Below are 23,431 nucleotides of genomic sequence, written 5' to 3'. Positions count from 1 at the left end.
ATCAAAAGGAAGATAATCCTGGGTGGGCCTCACCTAATCAGGCAAGCTCTTTTTAAAAGACTCATGTAGCAGCCGCAGTTTGCCATGTTGCGGAGAAGGCCAAGTATCTTGGACACAAAGGTGACCTACTGGAGATGAGAGCAAGTCCTAGCCAACAGCCAGAAAGAAAACAGGGGCCGCAGCCCTACATCCACAAGTAGATGAATTCTGTAAACAACTCGAACGAGCTTGGAAGTGGGTTCTTACCTAGTCAAGACTCCAAGTGAAAAAGTAGCCCATCCATTGACTTCAGCTTTATAAGAGAAACGGTTGAACTGTGGCCAGACATTAAGCTTGAAGAACTCTGAGATAATAAAAGGGTCCTGTTTTGATAATTTGTTAAGAAACAACAAAAATCAAATACAGGGGTATTTAAGTCAAAATTATAACTAAACTAACTTGGTGCTCAGTGCTACATAAAAGAAAAGAAAAAAAGCTTACCTCTAAATTTACTTCAATACATTACTAATCAAAATCTGATATCAATGAGAAGCAATAGGCTAACAGAAGATTTAATGATTGCTAAGCAGTTATGTAGAACATTGAAAATAACATATCTATAAAATACACTGACTTGGGGTTTAGAGCTTGTGGCAATGATAAAACACCGCAGGTATTTGCTCCCAGGCTTTGACAATCACAGTGGGTCCCCTGTGGAGCTGAGCGATGGCCACCTCCCGTGACCGCTTGGAAAGATGAAACAGGCGCAAAAGGAACCAGGAGCTGGCAGGGTCAGCGAGCCAGGTAAGAGGCCTCTGACCTGAGGGTGAAGTGAAGCATAAGACATAGGATGTAAGAAAAACACATCAGACGCTGGCCACGAGCATACGTGGCCATAAGAGTGGGAACAGGTTGAGGGGCTCCCGCGGGGAGAGCAGGAGTTGAGGGGCCTCCTCTGAAATGCCCGGGTGACGGTCAGAGCCGGGGGGAGCCAGCCGAGCGGGAAGCAGCAGCCGCTTCCTGCAGAAGCCCGACCGACTCGGCCAGGTTGTTTAGGAAATGTCGATCAGAAGGAGACTTTTATTCATCACGGTTAATTAGGGCCCAGTTAAGTCCGTGAGGGGGCTCTGCTGGCCCTGGAACTCCCGACAGCCTTTGTATAGCCTCTCGCCTGCCCCTTGGCACCTCACAGCTTTGCCTGTGGACAGAGGACAAATGTCACTGGGCCGTGTGCATTGAGGACCAGGGAGGGGGCTGCCCGCGGTGCAGAGAAACACCAAACAACCTCTTTGGTCGCAGGGAGTTTTAAAGCAGGATTCTGAGTAGCTGCTCCCGCCAACAATAAAAACCCTCTAAGGGACCCTGGTCCCCTGAGCTGCCCAGGCCGCTGTGGCTCTGGGGCTTAGTCCACTCCTGACAGCTGATGCAAACAGGCTCCTGCAGTGACAGATAGAGAGGGGATTCAGACAAGACCGGGGAAGGCGCATTTTCCATCAGCTTCGAGATGCAACAACCCACTTGACGAGAGGGATTAGAAAGCTACGGCCACGTGGTGTCTGCTAAAGTAATTCAAGCCTATGTTATCTTTTTAATAATTAATTGGTCTAAGGCTTCAGTTGTGCGAAAATCCACAGCAGAGCTGTTTTCACAAAACTACATATGAATCACATGTTACTATTTTAAGTAATATTGATCTTTAACCTGGAAAGGGTTGGTTGAATCTCCAAGGGCTAATACTTATTAATGTGTCAAAGATTTTTACAGCAATTTTTCTTTTTTCATCATAAAAACCCTATGAGGTAAACAGGGCTAGAAACATTATCATTATTATTTTTTAAAGACAGGAAAATTGGACTGAGGTGGTTAAGGAACTCAGCAGAGGTGATATGGGGAAGCTGGTGAGAGAAGCCAGGGTTTTCTCCCAGGACAATGCTTTGTTACAGGACTACATTTTCTTGCTTAAAACAAAACAAAACATTATTATTATTATGGTCAAGAGAAAGCCATTTCCCAGGAATATTATTAATTTCATTTCTAACTATAAAGATATTACTGTGGTGTTGGAGGTAAAGCAATTTAGCTTTGTCAGGAAAAGTAGAAAAAATTGCAGGCCAGTGGAAGCCATTGCGTAGTTGTTAACGTCACAGATTTCTGGCAGACTCTCTACCTCTTTCCAAGCTCGGTTAACCCTTTGGGGGACCGTGTTTGGTAAATCAAATAGCTCCTTTAATAAAGGAGCTATCTCACTGGGTGATAACATGGTGACATACACTAAAACTAAAACAGTGTGGTTGACTCTGACATTTACAGATTTTTGATACTTATTTTTGATTGCTTATGATGAACTTGAAGCTATGTGACGTGGAATTTGTGACTTCATTAGGTACCCTTCGTATCGTCCGCATTAACTTGGTAAAGAGGAAATTGTGTATAATGCTGTAGCAGTCCGTTGACTTTTACTTTCCGATGGTATAAAAATCATCTTTCGGCATCTCAGTACTATTGTTATAAATGCAGTTGTACAGCTCTGTGTCCAGCAGCTGTGCTAGGCACTAGGTAGTCACACAAATGCCAGATTAAACCAGTTTTTTCTCAGGGAGAAACAGAAGCAGCATTTTACATGTTAGTGTAAATTAAGTTTGGGGGTACTTTTTTAATATTTAGTTTAGGAAACTTCACCATATTTATCCTTCTTAGGTCACCAATATGGGGTGTGTGTGTGTGTGTGTGCGTGTGTGTGACTGCAAGTCCCAGGGGCCTCTCTGCTCTCCGTCGCTTTGATGATCTGCAGCTTTGCAATGGGCGACTCCACCCGTCTTGAACTGTCTTACTGGGCTGGCTCCTGCGAAATGAGGCCCCACTTCGCTTCCTGCTCCTCTGATTAATCCTGTTTCCTTTGCTGGCTCCTGGTTAAGCGCTGACACTTCCAAGTTTCAGCTCTGGGACCTTGCATCGATGTTCTTGTTTTTCAACTCTGTTGATGACTTTCAGATTTGCACTTCCAGAACTTTCTCACCCAATCTCTGGCTCTCTGTATGTGCCTCCTGATAACTGCAAACTCAGTGAGCTCAAAGGTGAACCCATGGTCTTTTCCATCTCACATCTCTAGCGGTTCTTACCTGGGACGGAAGGGGAGAAGTCATCTTTAATCCATACCTTTCTTTCACGTATGTAATTGGTGAGCAGTCAACACTAGTTCACATTTTATTAGAATTTTTAACCCGGTTTTACTTCCATGCAGATACTCACATTGCTGCAGCATAATTACTTAGAGGATTTTCCTCTTGCAAAATCACTGCCAGCCTGAACTGGACCTACCACTTGGATAAAGTTTCTCTTCTCTGAAACCTGTGATAGCTCCCTATTTCTTTTCAAAGTAGCTCGAGGTTACTTGACCTGGTTGAAGGTTCCTGCGACCTGACCCTATCCTACCTGTCCTGCCTACTTCCCTTCACTCTCTGCTGTCCGCCTCTCTCTTCCAGCAGGGAAGTCTCTGTTCCTGGGGCACACCACGCATCCTGTGCGCCTGCGATCGCGCCGCGGCTCCCTTGCTTAGCCGGCCTTCCCCTTCATCTCTCCGCCTCCGCATTGCCCACCTACCTTCCAAGTCTCCAGCTCAAGTCCCACTTCCCTATGACAAGAGTCCTGCCTAAATATGACCTTCTCTGAAGTTGTTCCAAATTTAATAGGGTTTAGAGTGTCTATCCTACAACATACTACTCAATCATGTTTCAGTTTAGGTGGGAAATCTCGGGGGCTGGAGGTTAATAAATAGGTGTGTCTGACCCTGGCTCCTAGATTAATGTAAGTAAAACAGGTGATGAATAATGAAGAGATGACCGAAAACTGATTTCTCAGATTCCGTCATCCCCATTATTTTAATGTCCCGCCTTGTCATTTGGAAAAATAAAGTGGTACCTCAAAGCTTTAAGGAAAAGTGAAATTATGTCCTCTCGTTTAGTTAAGAACACAGCCGTCCAGTTCACCGTTGGGGAAAAAAGAATAAACATTAGGCCCTTGATTTTTTTTTAATTAATGGAACTCATTCCACAGGTCTGGCTCTGAGTCTATCCTAATTTATTAACAGGAAACACCTGAGCATAACTGCTTTCTGGCCACAGGATCCCTTTTTATTATTATTTTTAGACTTTTCTATTTAAATGCACATATAGCTTTGATAAATATTGTAATCACTTATGTTTAGAAAATATAACACTCTTTGTTTCTCTGGCTGGCTTAAATTCTTTAATTAAAGGTGATTTTATTTGGAAATTCAAGATGTTATGAATTAAACTCCACTGTGCTTAACTGAGACGAGAAGGAAAGTATTTGAAGTGTGGTCTGGGTGTTCTAAGAGCTATGGAAAAAATGCCCAGTATAATCTTAATATAGTCATTAAACTGAAACTCTTTTTGTATATTTACAAAAGTAAAATTTACTTTGTCGCTGAGTTGAGTAGTTTATGTTCTTCCAGGCTTTTCACATTAAAGCTCTTTCATGTTTTAGATTTGTCAGGCTTATCTCACATTATGTACCCTAACTTTTACCCATCGAAATGAGTTCAAATTGTTATTTTTGTTTATTTCTTGCTAATTCAACATAGGAGTCCGTGATTCTAGCTGCCAATTGTTATGCAGGTTTGAGTGGGGATGGTGAGAAGAGCTGGGGAAGGGGAAGGAAAAAACAAGGGAAATCAGGTATCGTGGAAACAACTCCCTGGCTCTCTGCTGAGGTAGAATAGCCCTCTAACAGGATCCATAGCGGAGCCAGAGTGAGTGCGACACATGATCTGTGGGCTGGCACCTCACATTATCGGAAGATCGAGTTACGCTCAATGGAAGGGCAGCATTTGGGGCCGCACTTGAGTGCACTCCTTGGGGTTTCCACTTTATATTTGGCAAGAAGACACTCTAGACGTGCCCAGTGTTTCTGCAAAATCTGGTGGTGAGACACAGTGAGAAGAGAGATGGAGAAACCTGAACTTCCCTTTATAGAAGTTGTCTGACGTGGAGGAACCTGCTATTAGGAAAATAACTTTTGAAAATTATTGATTACAGTAATTGTACACAAATGCAAGCTACCTGAAAAAAAAAAAAAAGTTGGAGACATTAAGGATAGAGCTTTAGTCCATTTTGAGAACATGATTTTCAATCCTAGTCCTGTCTTCTTCCTCAGAAATACAGGTATCAACTTGCCGTGTGAGCTTTTTTAGTCAATGGGTATGCACACATATACTCTTCCAAAAGCAACGTAACATTAATTTATAATTATATTTCTAACAACTTTATTGAGATGCAATTCACAATATCATACAATTCACTCATTTAGAGTGTAGAGTCCAATGGATGTGTATATTCAGAGTTGTGCGTCAATCACCACAATCAATGTTAGAACATGGCCCCCGAAAGCAACCCTGCTCCATTAGCTGTCGCTTTCCTCAATCCCCACCCCACCAACATACCCCTCAGCGCTAGGCAACCACTACACTAACCTACTTTCTGTCTTTATAGGTTTCCCTATCCTGATGATTTCATATAAATGGAACCACATGATGTGAGATCCCTCGTGACCGGCTTTTCATTTAGCATGTTTTCCAGGTTCTTCCATGTTGGACATGCACCTGAACTTCATTTCTTTTCTTACTGAATGCTATTCCATTGTATGCGTATACATTTTATTTATCCATTCATCACTTGATGGCCAATTAGTTGTTTCTACTTTTTTTTTTTTTAATTCTCACCTGAGAATATTTCTTCCATTGCTTTTCAGAGAGAGTATAAGGGAGAGAGAAATATCGATGTGAGAGAAAGGTACCAATTAGTTGCCTCCCACATACATCCTGACTGGGGCCTGCAACCAAGGTGTGTGCCCTTGGCAGGAATTGAACCTGGGGCCCTTCAGTCCATGGGCTGGTGCTCTGGCCACTGTGTCAAACCCACTAGGACAGCTGTTTCTACTTTTGAGCTATTACGAATAATGCTGTAATGAACATTCCTGTATAAGCTTTTGTGTGGACATGCTTTCCTTTCTCCTGCCTATATACCTAGGAGTGAAATGGCTGGGTCATCTCTATATTTCATCTTCTGAGGGACCGCCAGACTGTCCTCCATCACATTTTTGATGATTTTGAAATCTTGATATATACTCGTTTATTTAATAGCTGCAAGTTCCTCCATATTATAGATAGGCAATAATTTCTTTAGTTATTCCTCTTTCCACACACTTACAGCTTGTTCCCAATTTTTCACTGCTAAAAATACTACCTGTATGATGAACACATCCTTGTGCAAGGGGGTTTTTTTGTATGTATGAAAGTATTTTTTTAGGATGGAAAACTAGAAATTGAATTACTCTTACAGAGAATATACAAAATATTTATTTTAAAATATATCAAATATACTGTCAACATACTGGCAACCCTGATCAGTGACTAAGCCTAGTGCTGGTGCTAATGAGAGCTTGCTCGTATGAGTCATGGGATTTCTCAAACGGGCAACTTTGGCTCAAAGGCTCCCCACTGCCCTGCCTGCAAACTCACGGGGAAATGTGTGAGGATGGTGCTGCGGTCTGGAGACTCTCGCCGCCCAGAGCTTCCTCCGTGCGTCCTTTCACAGCCCGCACCTACATGAGGACTTTCCCTGCTACTCCTGCTTCTTCCACCCACTTTCACACATGTCCCTCCAATAGTTTTCTTCCAAGTCCAGTCCATTCTTGGCGTCTGCTTCTTAGAGGACCTTGGCTTACACAGAAATGAGTGGCTAACACCTCTCCCTTGCCAGGGCTGGGAGGCTGGGCCAGTGTCATGACAGCTGAGCCGAGGAAGCCACTGCTGTTGGGAGATGTGCAGGAGAATTCACGGCAGTGGCGTAAGTTCAAAACCATTAACATGCCCCTCTCCCTGCCTCATGATTTCCAACATCATCTTTCTATCAAGGAGGGGCCCTTATTCTAGAATTATTGACATTATCTAACCCACACAGAGAGCCAGCGCCTGGAAGGCGCCTGCGTACCGCGATGGTCAAGTGAACGTCTCTCCGCCGGCATCAGGATGAAGCCTGCCCGCACGATGCCTTTGAAATGCAGGTTTTGAACTTGGAAGTGCGATATCACATTTTTCAGAGCTCAGAGGAGGGGTGCGGCTCAGTGAGGAGGCAGCAATGTCTCCAGGAACGTGCTCCTCACCCCTTGGCTCAGGGTGAGATCCAGACTTCCCAGCCACCTGAGAGCCATGGTCAAGGTGAAAAATAGGTGTGGTAAGGCCGATCTGACCGGAACGGCGCTGCTTGGGCCTCTCCCCCTTTCCCCAGCTAACGCCCAGATCCTCACCAGGCTGCCAGCACGGGGAGCCCTGCAGGGAATGGTCTTACTCGGAGCATGTTTTTAGCATAATCAGCTTTGGGCAAGCACCCAGCCAGCCTCTGCGGAAGGCAAACACTGGCCTGGTGCCATTTGCCCTTATTACACTGTCCCTGGGTTCTGCTGTAGGACTGCTCCCAGGGACACGGAATAGCCATTTTATAATCTGCCAGGGGCCACGTTCTGTGCTGCCTGAGCAATGAAGAGAGTCCCGTTGCTTCTGTGGAAGGGTCATAATCATCTAATAGCAACTCTACCAGTAACCAAGAAATCTACAAAATCTCCTTTCTGATGAACTTAGACGCAGCGCCGACAGTTGCAGCCCAGCACTTTGAGTGGTTTCCAGTGACTTGGGCTTGGACAGCAAGACAAAATCATTTCCCTCTCCTGGACTACGTTAGTTATGATGAGAGGGAATAAAAAACCCGTACGTTTTATTGGAGTTTTAATGTCAGCGTGTCCAAAATAATCCAACGCTGGCAATGGGACTACTCTTCATGCAGTCTTTCAATGATAACCTAAGGCAATCCTACCACTTCTCTCAACCCATCTGCTCATGAGCTCCCAATATCACCTCTTAAATATTACTTGACTCTCTTCCTCGAGGGAACCATCTTAAAGCTAACCCTTCTCTCTTGCCTTGACTATGAAAAAATTCCCAAACCTGAATGCTTGCCTGCAGTCTGCTTCCCTTTCAATCTTTCCTCCTCTTTTCCTAGAGTCCTCTTTTATTTTTTATTTTTATTTTTTAAATATGTTTTTATTGATTTCAGAGTGACGAAGGGAGAGAGAGAGGTAGAAATATCAATGATGAGAGAGCCATCTATCAGCTGCCTCCTGCACGCCCCCCACTGGGGATTGAGCCCAAAACCCAGGCATGTGCCCCGACCAGGAATCCAACTGTGACCTCCTGGTTCATAGGTCGATGCTCAACCACTGAGTCACATGGGCTGAGCCAGAGTCCTCTTTTAAAAATAATAAATCTGAGTTGGTTTTTCTCTTCAGTGGCATTCTACCTATGTCATAAAGCCCCCGCCCCCCTGACCGATCACTCTGGATCTGGCCCCTACTTCTCTCCAGCCTCGTCCCAGATGCTGTTTTCTCCGACAGAATGCTCCAGCATGCCAGACTATTTCTATTTCCCCAACCCAACATGCTGTTTCAGTCTCACTGCTTTGCACACGAAATCATCTTTACCTGAAATACTATCTCCCTGTGCCTTCTGCAAATGTCTCAGAATGATACACCCTTTAAAAGTGATATATGCATTACACTAAAGCTGGTCACGGAGGACTGAGCAGCGCATAGTGAACTCTGAATTACTTGGCTTTCTTGCATTTGGATGACTAACAATTGCATCGATATAAATTCTAAGTAGTTCCCACCCTGTCTTCTCCATCACATCTCTAGGGTTCCCTATGAAATAATACTGTTAAGTAAGTACGTAAGGAACCCTGGCTTAGAACTGGAAAAACCTGTGTGTGAATGCCAGCCTTTATATTGACTAATTCTGTGACTCTAAAGCTCAATTTTCCAATGAAAAAGCCAAGTCAACATTAGCACCTCACTCACAGGGGGATGGGAATATGAAATGAGATAATGCATATAGAGAGTGCATAGTGCCTTGTACAAAGTATGAAGCCCATAATATTACTTGATGTCAAGATATGCTATCTAAAGTGTTGTTGTTTTTATTTTATTTTATCCCTGGTCTTTGACTGTGGTGACTCAATGTACCATCAGCTCCTCTAAATGTCAATTCTTCTACTCTTGGTTTGGTCTTCAAACCAGCACCATCCAGCATCTCCTGGAAGGTTGTGAAGACGTAGGCTCCACCCATATTCCTGAATCACAGTTTGCATTTTAATAAGATCTCCAGATGATTTGCATGTACATTAAAATTTGAGAAATACTTAATTTGAGAGCACATTTTATAAGCCTTGCACCTGGTAATATTTACTACACTGAACTATTCAACACATGGTTTCCTGACAAGTACTTAGTACAGTTATAGTAATAAGTTTAAATACAACAAAATATTATCATCATGTATATCAAATATTGTATCTAGGTTGCAGGAATCCTGGGAATATCAGTGGTTAACTGCCCACCTGCCACAGTCATCATCAAGGGTGCTAGGATCACTCTCTGATGTTTCTCTGGCCGTACGTCCTTTGTGTCAGGTTTCAGAGATATCTAAAATTTTCACCCATTTCAGATTCCTCCTAGGTCAATATTGTATACGTCTTTTTAACGCATTACTTCTTACATCTTAGGACTTATTCTTAAAAATCATGCCCTTAGTTACTTTGTTTATGGCTAACTTTTCATACAGGCAAATGCGTCTTCAAGGTAAAATTCAGTGATATGCAGGACTAAACTGAAACACTCTTAAGAAGATATTAATCTAATGTATTTTCAAAATACATGTGAATAGAGTGAAAGCTCATTAACTGTTGCAATAATGTTAGTAAAAATCACCATGTTATAAGCTGTGAATTGTAATTATAAATTCGCATTTATAATTACATCACATACATCATTTTGGGTCTAATTGATGCAAAATTTATTCTTAATTCAGATGTAATTTACAATTAAGTTAATCTTGCATTATCTTAAAGAAGGCATAGTATTATTGAATAAGAGATTGGAGCTAAGATTTTTTAAGTTTGAAGACATTTATGCACTTTAAAAATACCCATTTATCTGTCATGTTTTGAAATATCACTCACCAGTCAAAAGCCTTAACAAGCTTTACTACATAAAAAATTCCTTTTAAATGGAACATCCTTGAAACTATTATTATAATATAGCTTTTTAAAAAATAATCTGTCATAATTTAAATTCTAATAATTTAATTTTCTTCAAGTTGTGATGATTAATTAAGGTCTTGTATATTATGCATTTTCATATTCCATTCATAGATTAATATCTATAAAAGATTCTTTTTCTGTTCTTTATCTTGTGCAATACAGATTTTTATAGGGAAAGAGAAAGGAAATATGTTAAGGATTAAGTGGGCTCAGGTACGGCATGTACTTCCTCTGATTCTTGTGATTAAAATTGTGGTTTCAGGGGATTGTGTGGGATGGGAGACTGGGGAAAGACAGTTGAAGACGGTCATATATCCTTAAAAATCATCTCAAATTCCAGAGTGGCACCTCCCGATGGAACTACGGTCCTGTGCAGCACCCGCAGCCCGGGGACACACTGTTCTGGGTCAGCCGCTGGGGCGACCGTCCTTTGAAGGACTCGGCACGGATGTGCCTAAGGCAGTCACTGAGCATTCCACAAGCCTCCTTATTTCTCTCTGGCTCCCCATCTGCGGTATTTGAGTTTCAGGTCAAGCAGTTCTCAACAGCAAGGTAATGTCTCCTGACCGCTTTGCAACTTGCTGCCGTCGATGTTTCTGAGATTGAGACCCAGGCATAGGCCGTGCTGTCGGTGCCGAGGAGAGGCAGGGGGTGGGGGAGGCAGGCAGGGGGTGGGGGAGGCAGGCAGGGGGTGGGGGAGGCAGGCAGGGGGTGGGGGAGGCAGGCAGGGGGTGGGGGAGGCAGGCAGAGGGTGGGGGAGGCAGGCAGGGGGTGGGGGAGGCAGGCAGGGGGTGGGGGAGGCAGGCAGGAGGGAGCCAATGCTCAAAAACAATGCAAATGGCCTTGAACCCTGCGAACTTACTTGGGATGACCAGGCTGATCATTAAGACCTGATACTGTTCTAAGCAGAATGAGAAGAGGGGTTTGCTATAAACAATGCACTTTGCCACTGAGAAATTCCCCCTCAGGACGCCTCCATTGAAGGCAGGGGTCACTTTTTATTTGCAGGTCCTCCTGTGTGCTGACCTAGAAACGGGCGAACAAACCTTTCTTTAAAGAACTAAGAGAGTACCCTCCTAAAGACAGCACTCAGTGTAAACGAAAAGGAAAGCGTGGAAATAATTTTAAGTTGCATAAAACACACTGAAAAGAGTACTTGGTTCCCTAGAAATTGATATTCTTAGATCAGTGGAATATTTTAACCTCAGATTTAAATGGTGTGCATATATATATTCTGTATATCATAATAGAGAAGAAGAACATATATAAATATATGTTCTTCTTCTCTATTATGATACCTCCAAGGACAGGCATATTTTTAAATAACACATCACTGTAGAGGTATTTACCTTAAATGTGCGAATGTATCTTTGGCTATCAAAGCCTGGATTCTGATCATAAGAGCAGGGAAAACATACATGAGAAAAAGGAGACAATTTTTTAAAATATTTAGATAAAGGATTTATGTTCCCCCCAAATGGTAAGTGCTCAGTACATGAAAATAGTCAGGATCCCCCAGGGAGTGAGTCCACGTTCCCACTAACGCAGCTGCACAGACCTGCTACGGAGGCTGGACACAGTGGCCCTAACGTTCCGCACCTGAGGGGTGAGGCAATGACATGAGCAATGGCTAACATATGTCCCGCATCGGTTTCTGATTCCGCGTCAGATGAAGTCATCCCCTCTCAACCCGAGGCCTGCTCAGGACAGACGAGTGAGTTTTTGCCAATCGGAGGAGCTTTCAGGTCTACATTTAGCCAGATGTTTCGCTTTTTCCAACAGATGGCCCTCAAAATCGTTATTTCTCCCTCAGCCGCCGCTGCCGGTTGACGTGCTTGCCGACTGCCTTCGGCGTGTCCTCCTGGGAGCTTGGTGGCTCGGCGGTCAGGCAGCCAGGCTTCCCAGCTGTGCGGGTCACACCCGCACGCAGAAGGGAACGAGTCGCGGGCTGGTAGCTCCAGGGGCGCAGGCTGCTCAGTTATCGGACGGGCTCGTATTCGTGTGGAAGGCCCGTGTGCTACGGCAGGTCACCTCCACACCGGTGGGGTCCAGGAAAGAACTGTAACAGGTGCCCATCACAGAAGGGTCGCCTAGCCATTCATGAACCTTCGGTATTCTGAACAAGGGGCCTAGCGAATGATGTCACCATCCACCCCACCAGGCTTTTACCATTTCAGCCAGTTTAAACCATCTATTGGTCAGGGTTAGGGTGATTATAGCCCATCAATATCATGTTCAACTAATTCGGATCCACACAAGAAATACCTGTTGAAAGACACTGCAATGAAATCTGTTACAGACCAAATATTGATTCTTTTAATTGAATAATATTGTCTGGCACAACGAGCAGATCAATAATAAAACAATACAAAACAATTAATCCATAAATCTAACTGCCTTATAACTGAGAGCTTTATATTTTACTTAGTTCCTCCGGTGAGGATACATTTTTACTTGCCTTTTCTCATCTATTCTCTATCACAGATATTCTTGAAGTTATTGCTATGATCATATGCACTATGACGGTTCTAGAACATAAGCCAATCACCTGTTTTTGTAAAAAGAAGTTTTGTTGGCACACAGCCACACCCAGTGGTCTCTCTATTGTCCAGAGCTGCTTTTGTGATACAACAGAACAGTTGGATATTTGCTACGCAGACCATCTGGCCTACAGCCTAACAGATTTATTAGCCTGTCCTGCAGGAAAAAGTTTGCTGACGGGTCATAACACTGCCATTGGACAGGAAATTTCTTTCCAAGTCTTTTCCATATTATAAAAAATTCCTATATATATTTATGTGCATATAAATTTATTCTCTTTTTATATTTTTTTAAAGAAACATATAAAAATATACATATTTTTGTTCCTTATAAAGTTGATTTCAAAAGTTTTGTACAAGTGGCCACAAGTACAAATTAACACAAGTAATATCTCAGTTGACGAGATTGAATAGGATTTTGCCAATATTAAAAATTATGTTGTATTTTAATTTATAAGAGTTTTGTATTTTTTATGATAAAAGAAATACAATACTGACAAAATTTTAAAAATAAAATGATAAATTGATTCTAAAAATCATCTAGAGGAGAAAAAAATACAAGATTAATTACCTGAAAAACATAACTATGAGTAACAGGAGCATCTTACCAAATGTGAAAACATGCTATAAAGCAATGGTTAACAAAATAGTGTGGTCTGGGCATAAAATTACACAAATGAATTAACTGCAAGACTTTTGAAAGATACAGACCTACATCATTTTGATAATTTTGCATATATTAAATGTGGCATTTGAAGTTTTTGCTCAGTTTTACTGTGTACCTAAAACTGCTCTAAAATATGGTTTATTAAACTAAAAAAATGTGGCATTTAAAATTTGTGGGAAAATTATGCACTGTCCTAGGAATGGTGTTTTAATAATTAGCCATCTGTTACAAAAAAGTTAAATTCTCACTTCACATCATACACAAGAAACAAATTCCAGAGGATTAACTACTTATACATGAAAAAAAAACACTAAAGTATTTAAAAATAATTATTAAAAAATTTACTTGAATTGGTGCAGGCCTACTTAATTAGGAAAACATGAAACTCAAATATCTTAAAGAAATAAACTAACAGGTTTGTATACATTTTAAAAGAAAACCTCTGTGGGAAAATATTCATACTCCGGGTTTTATAAAAGAGCAACAGTGGGTATTTATTTGGAACCTATTTATAACACATACACACACATTTATTAACTCAGTATGGGTATCCGTCCATGAGCTTTTAAGGGCATTTGGAGTCGCATTAAAATGCGTCTATCCTTCAATTTAATAATTCAACATATACAGATTCTGAAGAAATGCTTGAAAAGTTATAGTAAATGAAAATTGTAACTAAACTAAATCAATGTGCAATAATTAAATATAGTTAACATATCCATATTATATTATTATTATTCTTTTCCCCTAGGGGACATGTGCCATGCCTGGAAACATTTTTCTTGCTACAACTTGCGGGGAGGGGTGTGGTGCTGGCATCGAATGGATAGAGCCCAGGGATACTCCTGAATATCCCATAAAACACAGGACCCCTCCCCTACAACAAAAAATTACCCAGAACAAATGTTAATAGCGCAGAGACTCACAAATCCTGAATGAAGCTAAAATTAATATGGCAAAAATTAATCAACCTGGAGTCACCTTCTGGAAGAGCATCGAGCAGAGGAGGGAGCCCCAGCCCGTGTCCTCCACTAAGAACTGCCGAGTGCCCTTGGGGAGTGGGAAGGAAGCTCCTGGGCAAGCGGAGGGGACAGAGGCAGCGAGCAGACGGGGTTCGCAGGAAGGGGGTGGGGTGCATCTTGAGTGCAATGAGGAGCCGGGAGAGACTCGTTCTGGAGCTGAGAATGACCTGTTGTTCGCATTTTCCAGCCATCACTTTGGATGCCGCTTGGAGGAAAGAAAACAGGGAGAGGGCCAGAGGGTTAAGTAACTCAAGAGAAGAGATCATCTCAAGGGGAACAGGACACATCGAGGCCTTGCATGGAATGCTGCTAAAAGTCCGGTCATTTTGTGATGTTAGCATTTTCGCTTTTTTATTTGCATTTGTCTAGTGCAATCACCCAGTGAGCTGAGTCTATCACTGGACTCTGTGCTGAAAGTCACACATGCGTCATGTACTAGAAGCTGTGTAACAAGCGTGTGAGCAATGACATCTCATCTTAACCACAACAGAGGTCAAAGGGTTTAAACGAGGCACCTGTCACCACCCAGCTGCGCAGGGTAGAGTCGGGCTGGGACTCACCTGCATGTCTCTGTTGCATGCTTGCACTCACTCCCTCTGCGGGATTCTGGGTGCGAGAAGCCAGGCAAGAACTGGGCGGTGCGTTAGCAAGGAATCCTCGATTTTTAAAGACAACATCTTGGTCTCACCCAAACAACATTTAATAATAATTTTTAGCATTTTAATGTTCTTCAATCCATCACACAGACCCTGAGCAAACTGTATTTTATAATAACCGTTGGGTCTTCAAGCTCCCCCAAAGTTTCCTTCTCCTATGTCCTTGGGAGGACAGGCGTTGCTTTCAGGTGGCTGTTATTCTGGTAAGACGCCTCTGACCGCTTTCTCGGCCCCACTGTCCTACTTGCTCCTCCCAGGGTTACTCTCTGGGTTCTCACGCTACTCCTTGTGTGATGCTAACACTTTCCCTGCCCACCCCACTCCAGGATATTGCCTCTCAGCTGCGACACCTTTAAAGAGCTCATGGGCCAGTCTGCCCCTTGTGAGTCCCAAGTAGAGCCGGGTCCTGACAGTGTCTCATTCCCGGTTTTGAATAACTACAGGGGGATCAGGGGCACGGAAGGGAGAACTTGAGGGAGACCCCCCCCCATTGCCATACACAAAATGTTTTCTTTTTTCTCGTTAAGTAGGAAGGAGGCCCTACCTTCTGACCATCAGTTACCCCGAGGTAAATTCCCTGGTACCCCTGGACGCCACCTTGCTCTCCCTACTCCAACTGCACCAAACCTTTTTTTAGTGTAGCTTTCAGGGCCCTTATTTTATTTATGTGCACCAATCTTATTCCCAGGGTCTCTGTGGCCTGGTCAGCATTCATGCGCTTGTTTTTGTTTTCTTTTTTTTTTAAAACATGTTTTTATTGATTTTTTTGGGGGGGGAAAGGAAGGGAGAGGAAGAGAAACATTGATCGGCCGCCTCCTGCATGCCCCCTACTGGGAAAGGAGCCCACAACCCGGGCATGTGCCTGACCGGGGGTCCCACCGGCAACCTCTCGGTGTGGGAACAATGCTCAGAAAACTGAGCCGCACTGGCCAGGGCTCCTGCATTTGTTGAGATTCTGCTTCATCACATTCGCCTGAAAGTCTAATAAGTGAACATACATCCTAGTGGCCTCCTGATATTAAAGATTGCGAGCAACATATGTGAAAGTTAGATCCTCTCTGTGACCTACATCTCACTAGTGATAACCACTGAAAAGTAACGTGTGTTAAAAGCGTGGCCGTGGAAACGTAAAATATGATTAATCCATAAACTTAAACCATATTCCAGCCCCATTCATTTCTATAGCTGCTGATCCTTATGTTAAATATTTTCATTGTTATTCAAGAAAGTGGTAAAATATGGGTGACGATAAATATTCTAGATAAATTTCCAGATGCTACGAAATCTGTTTCCTTCCGTGTGGCCGCATTTACTGCACACAAGATTGAGGGAAAGCCTCTAAAATTCACATGGTCCGTTTCTTCTCGTGGTTTTATTTTTATTTTTTGAAACACATACCCAACTCTACCACAACTGTTGTGGTCTTGAAAGCGATAACATAGTTGAATGTGCTTTGAAAACTATAAAAACAAAAACTAGGCTATTCTTACAGAGAAGTAAGAAATGTGTTCACATTGACAGACGACCTAGTTACAGTTAAGTCAACGTAATGTGTGCGTAGTCGCAGGTTCCAAGTATTTAGAGTTTGGGAATAATCGCCATCCATCTGAAAGACAAATGGGTCACCTTCCACCATCAGCACCGTCACCCAGCAGAGATCAAGTTCTGTTCCAACCAGTTTGGCACCTGTGCTAATCTCTGTGCGTCACGGTGACATTCTATTGTAAGCATCAAAGTTTTACAGGAATGAAAGAGAGAAAAGGGCCAGGCATTGGTTTACCTGACACTGAGGTATGTAGGGACCTAAACGCGCAGCCTCTAATAAAGAGGCTGAGGCTTTGTTCTCAAAGGCGTTCACGACAAGGTTCCTCCTTTCTCCAGAGCTAAAATGGACAGAGGATTGCGGGGGAAGATGAGAGAGATTAAAGCCTTTATTTCTATATTGTTAAATTATCGCAGCTTGAGCATATGGTTGTCATCTAATTGAGAAGTTCATTCAATGGAGTGGTACCCAATTCACCCTGACACCTGATTTGTCATGGAAGATAAAAACCTAACGTTTGCTGGATCCGTTTTAAGAAACTGGCTAAAGAGAATGGTCATCATATCTTTTCTGATCCTTCCTTGCTTACAGGATTGCACTTCACCATCGCTCGGGAAGTAATGATGGATGGTGACATAGGAAATGTCTTCCTCACAAACCTGATATCTCCTTTTTCCCAAAGGAATTCCTTTGATGTTGCATCGTTTAGAGGGTACCTAGCAAAGCTTAGACACATGAAGAAAATTCTTAGCATTTTTGCGAATGGAAAAGACAATCTGATGCATAATTTTGTACCAAGATCAACTAAGCCTGGAAAAACAATGGAATCATTTTGTAACTGTTGTTGGTATTTTTTTAAATGGCATTTCCTATTTCTTTATCTAATGCTAACAGAGCAATAAGTAGCTCAGCTCCTCTGTCTTCATTTATCAAATCGTTGAGTTCAATAGGTACAAAGCCTTTGCCTATAGAAGCGTAGAGGTTTGGGTCCCAGGCTTATGATACAACATAGAAGTAGGCAACTGTATCTCTTTAACGGCTGCGTCAAAAATGTGGACCAACAGATTCAGCAAAGGCCATTCCAATGCTGTAACTGATGGACTAACATCACGGCACCACCTTCGTAAGGACATTATAAAATAGTTATGGTGGATCCTAATTTAGAGCTAGCTGGTTTAGTGGATTTAGGTATGTCTAAAAAAATAAATATATGTTCAGTAAAAGCACTCGCCAATTTGTTTAAGACGGATTGATTGTGTCAGTTTTAACGCATTTTAATACGGTGTATATAACATGAACCTCTCAGCCATCCACGAGGTAACCGGACCAGCACATGAGGAAACCTAGACTCAGCTGCAAGGTCAGGGGCCTAGGAAGAGACAGGGCAGTGCTCACGGTTCCTCTCCCAGGTAATTTCCACACGTTTCAGCTGCTTATTTTCCCCCAGAGTGTTGTGATTCAGAATTTCTCTTCCTCAATATTTAACTCCCTATATAAACTATACCTTCCCCTCCCCCGTCCGGGACAACTCTTGTGCATTTCCATCCATAGCTCCTTCGTGCCCCCTTCCTTTTGTGGCCTGCTCCAGATCTGCATTGTCCTGGTGACACCCTGGGTCCAGGACGGGGGTCCCAGTCTGGTCGCAGGCCCTCACGGAGCATCGTCTCTGCGCATGGGGGATATGGGGAATAACCTCACTTCGGAGGGTCATTGTGAGGGTGAAAGGACACCTCACAGGGAGAATGTAGAAGGTGTGACCAGAGAACCGCCTGTGTCACTGACATGCAGAATTTGCGTCTCATTTGAACCTCACTTGGCGGGAGGTTTAGTTGCTTCCTATGTAAGTAGCCTGTATGAATCCCCAGGACGCCCGTAAGCCCCGGGGTGATCTGTGTTGTACACATGTGCAGCATCCTTCACATGTAAGTAGCCTGTATGAACCCCCAGGAGGCCCGTAAGCCCCGGGGTGATCCCTGTTGTACACACGTGCAGCATCCTTCACATGTAAGTAGCCTGTATGAACCCCCAGGAGGCCCGTAAGCCCTGGGGTGATCCGTGTTGTACACACGTGCAGCATCCTTCACATGTAAGTAGCCTGTATGAATCCCCAGGAGGCCCGTAAGCCCCGGGGTGATCCCTGTTGTACACACGTGCAGCATCCTTCACATGTAAGTAGCCTGTATGAATCCCCAGGAGGCCCATAAGCCCCGGGGTGATCTGTGTTGTACACATGTGCAGCATCCTTCACATGTAAGTAGCCTGTATGAACCCCCAGGAGGCCCGTAAGCCCCGGGGTGATCCGTGTTGTACACGCGCAGCATCCTTCACGTGTCTAACGAGGCGTGTGTGTGCAGGCGCAAGCAGACGAGGAAACGGGGGAGTGGATAATGGACGGACGCTCTCCGCCCGGCCCGGCCCGGCCCGTGCTTTCACTGTGGCAGGTGCTCGGGGCACACTAGTTCGCACCATTGCTGCAGAAAGAGCGCTATGGAGACGCACGGCGTGTAGAATCCACACGACCAAGATTGAAATGCCTCCTGCAGGACCGACAGGTACATGGGTGCCTGCGAAGCTTTGGAATATTTTGAACCAAATACCCAGTATGTCCCTTAACTCTCTCTCCCTTCACACTCTACCCCCCCCCCCCCCCGAGTGGGCTGCCGAACCAACTGAAAATACCAGCAAACATAATTCCCTAAGTGATAAGCTCAACCAGGCTTTCCCTGCCGACAACGCCTACTTTTATAAATAGAGAAAAACATTTAAGTCCAGCATTTCAAACGTGCCGTGCAAGTTACCCTCATTTCCGTTTCATTTTGTCTTCATTTTGCCTGAGAGGGGCTAATAGCCGGGTCGTTAATAGAGAAACAACGGGAAGAATGTTTTCTCTCTCCAACAATGCGAACTTAAAGTGTGTGTGTGTGTTTTCCTCCCAACTAGCCCACGTTTTATGCAAAGCACCCTTTCCGCCGCTTTCGGGGCGCTGGCCTCCCACCAGCATTTGGTCAGCTTGGTTTGGGGCCCATGTGTTATTCCCTGTCCTGCTCAATGTCTCACGGCAAAAACCAAGAAAAACAAACAAGAAAACAAAATTCCAACCACCACCACCAACCAAACAGCAGCCACAACAACTAGTAATAATAACGCCACACCCTCCGAAGGCCAACAGAGAGGCTTTCTGGATTACCCACTATCCGGGATAATCTTCCCCCCCAATCTCCTCCGTGATAAGCATGCAAAATTGAGAATTCCCTGCATGTAACCCGACTTCTCTGCAGAGCAACCATGAAACTCTCTGGCCCTTCGAGCCATTTCAATGAATGAAATTAATTAAGAAAAGGAATCTGAGGTCCTGGGATGGGAATCATTGCAACGCACTTTCAAATTATAGCGTCACGACTGGATATTGGAGTGAATTCTTTGATCTCCCCTCTCGTTAACGAGATGATACGATATTTTAAAGGCAATCACTCCATTTTGCAGGTCTGCTGACATCACAGCCATCCGAGCGCGGTATGGAAATCAGATACCTCTTCCCTCTCCGTCCTCTCACCGATTTCACGCCCGCGACCTTGGCGTTATTAAATATAGGCCAACTTGCCCTCTCAGACCTCGGGCAACGTCTTTCTGAAGTGATCACTTACTCCCCCAATGTTTCTACTAAAATGTGATGCTTGAAGATCTCTTAATGGAGGGGACCAGCTTTTCCCTTGGGTGGTCCCCCAGGCCTGTCTCTGCTGTTTCAATACAATTACAAAGCGCTTCCAGGCTCCGTGAACTTGGTTATACAAGAGGGTTATGGCAACAAAGGCTGTTTTCTTTGGGAAATTGTTACAAAGCGCTGACCTTCCGAAAGTATACAACAGTCTGAAAAGCCGAAAAGCCCAGATGCTTAACACTGGAGAGGCAGAGGCCAAATTCTAGAACCAGGGGCGTGCGTTAGAGCGCAGGACGCATTCGCCCGAGACCAGAAGGCAGAAAACCTTCTTTCGGGAACACTTGCTTCGTGTCCTGCAGCCTGGACTCCAACAAAATTCCTTCGTTGGCTCTCCAGCACGTTGAGGAGAATCTGACCTCGGAACGGCTGTGCGTCTCCTACACAGAGCGGAGCTGGAGCAAAACCAGGAGGATCCGGGGGGACTGCAGGGCGAAGCAGGGGCTCCTTTGACGCCCGGCTGCCTTCGTGTTAAATAGCAAGAGCCCGATTCCAACAAGGCCGTCCACCACCCAGGCAAGACAACAGATGACTAAGAAAGGAAGCCTTGGTTGCAGCCTCAGGCTTTGTCCACGCGCTCCAGGGCCTCCAAGTGGAAGTCACAGCTTGTTTACAGAGAGAGGCATGTTTCCTAACCTTGCAGGCAGATGTGAGGGAGGGTGTTCCCTGGGGCCTGCAGGGAGGGACTGGGGGTGGGGAGGTCAGCGAGAGTCCCCCTCCACCCACAGAAGCAATTACTGTGCCAGCGGCTCTCACCCCCATCCTCTGCAAGGGGAGGGCGAAACATTATGGGATGCGCTGGACACTTCAAATCCACAGGGACCTCCCATTTCCATTCCGTTTACGCGGCCTGCTCTGCGGTGCAATGAGGGCGCATAAATGAGTAAGACAATAGCTCCTCGAGGCCTGGGATTTCCAAAGCATCTCTGCAAAAACAAATGGCCTGGGCAGTGCTGCAAGCAGCAGCCTTAAGGCTAGAACATCAAGGGTGTAGTGACTTTGTTATATAGGGATTTTACTGGAATTTTCAGATGCATTCACAGTGGTTTAATAAGTGGTTGTGTGTGATCATGGGACTAGAACTTCTTCCAATGCTCCACAACGTCCTTAACTATTTCTTTACTAATAGGCTTTTATTAGTTCATTTCTTTCTTGTATTTTTATGTGCTTACATTTTATGACGTATCGCGTGAATGCTGAGTGTTTCTCTTGTGAGGAGTGTTTGTAGGGCAAATCCTTAGGACAGAAGTGACGGGGCAGAGCACGTGCCTAATCCTGGTTCTTGGATGTGGTTAGGTCGTCGAGACTTAGAGAATAATAGAAAGAAAGTAAATCGATTCTCTTCTCTTCTTCAACTTCATCTTAAGAACAATTATCTACATATTAAAAACATTGACAGTTATCATTTTAGTAGCTCTGTGATAATCGCCTTCCCTTGAAGAGGGGCAGACTCTCAAGGTACTTGGAGAATTGCAAATAGATGGCTCAATAACTGTCTGTTAGCCTGAAAAACTTGTGGGGAGGCCTTGGGGGATGTAAAGTGAGTAAATGTCATCCTCATTGTAAAAAAGTGAGAGCCTTTCACTTACTTTAACTGGAAGTCAAATAAGTTGCGACTGAAGCAAAGCATGATATTAGACAGTTGGCGTTACCTAGTTTTACTGCATATTTATATATATTACATATATACTGCATATACATATAAAATGTATACACACTTTAACAGCTGATAGCTCAATTTTGAAAATGAAATTTTTGGAACACCCTATATATATAGTGGGTCTGGGATCTGGGGTGAGCTGCAGGTTTTCTTTAGAATCCAAGAAAAAGGGCAGGCAGCCCCTCCTGGGACATGCCAGTCTGTGGCAGAGAGAAAGAGCTAGAGAGCTGATGGAAATAGGCAAAACCTACTGAGCTCTGCTCAGACACGGCCCAGGCCTAAGATGAATGGGCAGGAAGGGACAACTCCATCGCAGGAGGCATCGGTCAAGTGGTGAAGGAGATGGATAGCCTCTCCACCGCAAGGACAAGGAAATAATGGGAAACAAAGATATAATCAAGCACACTTCATTTATTTTACTCAACAAATATATGTTGAATGTACTCAATCTATGTGGTAGGTATCGTGCTAAGATTCAAGGATTTAGCTGTAAAGACATACAGGTCCTACATCAGGGACCCTACACTCCAGAGTGGTAAGTATACATTAAACCAATAAATTTTATAAGTAGCATAATCATAATTTCATGATCCACAGTAACTTCTGCCACTAACAACCTGAGATGTATAATGCTTATTTAATTTGCGACCCATTAAGCAAGATCATCTAAGACAGAGAATAATAAGGCCTCAGATATCCTCAGACCCTTGCCCACTTTACCCAAGATTTACTTGCTAGTGGAATGTAATTATACCGGCCATATCCCACTGTAAATGTGAACATAATATAAAGGATTGGGCATCCCAGGAACGTCGTTGGACCACAAAGTAACCTACATGTATTGACAGCTATGGCCAAAGGAGTGAAATATTTGAAGGACTTAAATATTTGAAGATACCATATAAGTTTACAGACTACACCTCCTGTCTTAAGGATTCAGCTGGTTCCAATCACGGTGCAGAATTTACCTTCAGTAAGGTGCCAATGTCACTGGAGACACCCAGTGCAACGATGGGCACCACCATGGGTCGCCCTCTCGTTTACTGACTGCTCAGCCTCTGTTCTAAGCACCACTGTGCCTTATTCCCACTCCTTTCTAATAAGAATTCCATGCAGAAAGCACCATTAAAGGCCCCGCTTTTATGCACACAAATGCCAAGGCACGCACTTTAAACAGCCAGCTGAATTTCCACTACTATGAGACAGCAGAGCTGGGTATAGTACAGTAAAAAGAATATAAAGTTCCACGTGAGAAAACCAGGTTTCAATTCCTCGCTCCTTTCTTGCTGCTGTGATGGAACAGGCAAGTCACAGAGACTCTGACAGAGGACATAGAGGACCTGGGTGGAGGGAGACTTCTACCTGTCGCCCCCAGGAAACTTGAATTTTCAAACACCTCTTAAAATTAGAGTAAACATTTACAAGCAGTACTTCATAAGGTCAATATTATAAAATAAAAAAGCATACAACTAAATGTCAA

The sequence above is a fragment of the Miniopterus schreibersii genome (assembly GCF_964146895.1).
Source record: "Miniopterus schreibersii genome assembly, chromosome: 3".
Classification (NCBI taxonomy): domain Eukaryota; kingdom Metazoa; phylum Chordata; class Mammalia; order Chiroptera; family Miniopteridae; genus Miniopterus; species Miniopterus schreibersii.
Note: the sequence above shows the minus strand (reverse complement) of the source record.